Source organism: Eutrema salsugineum, unplaced genomic scaffold, assembly GCF_000478725.1.
Source record: "Eutrema salsugineum unplaced genomic scaffold, Eutsalg1_0 scaffold_12, whole genome shotgun sequence".
NCBI classification, from domain to species: Eukaryota; Viridiplantae; Streptophyta; class Magnoliopsida; order Brassicales; family Brassicaceae; genus Eutrema; species Eutrema salsugineum.
Genome location: NW_006256895.1, coordinates 3,446,117 through 3,448,297, shown reverse-complemented (window position 1 = coordinate 3,448,297; position 2,181 = coordinate 3,446,117).

The following is a 2,181-nucleotide window of genomic DNA, read 5'->3' as shown; positions in this document are numbered from 1 at the left end:
GAGTTCAGCTTGAAACACAATTCTTAAAAAAAAATCTATTCACATGGTGATTTTCAAGAAAATTTCTCAAAAATTCCAAGAACAGGTCATTCTCAAGCAAGATTCATGAAATCCCTATCCATTCTACTTGCAAAACACTCACAAAATGATTCCAAGGTATCAAGAAACCCCATTAAAATCGATTCCATTTGTTTTTTTCTGTTCATGAACAGTACTCTAAAGCATGGAAAAGGTGAGTTTTAACAGATTAAATATCTTAGAATCTTCAAGTTTCGAGTGTAAAACGGATGTGCAACAAGAAACTAGACAGGATTACGAGTTCAATGCAGTTGGAATCACTCAATTTGATGCAGCAACGAGAGAGATATGAAAGTTTAGAGTTCAAGAATGGAGAAGAGAGAGCAAACTCGCGATGAAGAAGAAAGAGTGGTGGGGAACAGCTGGCCTGGCGCGTCTGTTGACCGGTCAACGTCCGTACGGTCAAATGGAATTCAAATTTTGGATCGCGCCTCTTTGACCGTGTCACATGCCTGTGTCTACCACTCGAGGATGCTGCCTCTTTGCCGCGGTCTCGACTTGGTCGTGTCTTCAGGCCGTGGCAAACCCCGAGCATTGTCCTTCTTCTTTCTTCCTGCCACGGTATGATTGTGTCCCCGTGGCAAACCCCTCGTGGCTGTGCTCACTCTTCGGTCAAACCCTCAAAAACTTTGCCACGGTCAGGCTTTTAGCCCGTGTCTTGTAGACCGTGGCAAACAACGAACCTTGGCCGCTTCACTTTTGCTTTGCCACGGCCTAGTCTTTATTCCGTGGCACTCCTCTCGTGGCAACCTAATCGTGGCATTGTCCGAATGTTGCCTGGTCCCCTTATGTTCTTGCCTCGGCCTTGGTGTGTCTCGTGTCATTCCCACCGTGGCAATCACCGAACGTTTGTGATTTTTGTGTACTTTGCCACGGCCTGACTCCTTCCCATGGCAACCCCAACCGTGGCATTGTCCGAGCCTAGTCCCTTCTTCTTTTCTCTTTTGCCACGGCCGCTTAGGTTCCATGTTACAAGGCCGTGGCATTCACCGAACATATGCCTCCTTTGCCACGGTCTGGCCTTGAGACCATGATTATCTCCCCGTGGCAGCACAAAGAGACTTGCCATGCCTTGTTTTTGACCGCGGCCGGCCCCCATGTCAAAGGCTGAGCACGAGCTTGTCTCCATTCCTTCATCTCTGTTCATTCTGCATTCACTTTCCAAAGGTTCAGACTCACACCTAACACCTGTAAACACTCAACAGACCCATCAAAACATCCTAAACCATATTTACCAGAATCAGAAGATCAAAAGCATATTTACAAAGGATAAGCTTGGGGTGTCTCCCAAGAGCACTTTGTTTAATGTCTCTAAGTTTGACTTTGGGAACCTGATTAACAGGCTGGTGGATCAAGAAGGGGAACTGATGTAGCTTCCTCCTTCCCTTGTGAAACTAAGTAATGCTTGATTCTCTGTCCATTCACCACAAATTCCTGACCATTCTTCCCTTCCAAGACAATGGCACCATAAGGCCTCACTTCAAGAACTTTGAAAGGTCCAGACCACCTAGACTTAAGCTTTCCTGGAAACAACTTAAGTCTGGAGTTGAAAAGCAAGACCAAATCACCAGACTTGAACTCCCTTTTTAGAATCTTCTGGTCATGCAGGGTCTTGGTCTTCTCCTTATAGATTTTTGAGCTTTCAAAAGCTTCAAGCCTGATCTCCTCAAGTTCATGAAGTTGCATGATCCTTTTCTCTTGAGCTGTCTTGATATCAAAGTTTAGAAACTTCACAGCCCACATAGCTTTGTACTCCAACTCAACAGGAAGGTGACAGCTCTTCCCATATAGCAAACTGAATGGTGATGTTCCAATTGGAGTTTTAAAGGCAGTCCTGTAAGCCCATAATGCATCATCTAGCCTTTTGCTCCAATCTTTTCTGCTTGAGCTAACAGTCCTCTCAAGAATGGCCTTGATCTGTGTATTGGATACTTCAACCTGGCCACTAGTTTGAGGATGATATGGAGTAGCTATCTTGTGTTTAACTCCATGCTTTCTCAATAAACCTTCCAGAGTCTTGTTCAAAAAATGGGATCCTCCATCAGAGATGACAACCCTTGGAACTCCAAACCTTGGGAAGATGATGTTCTTGAACAGCCTCAC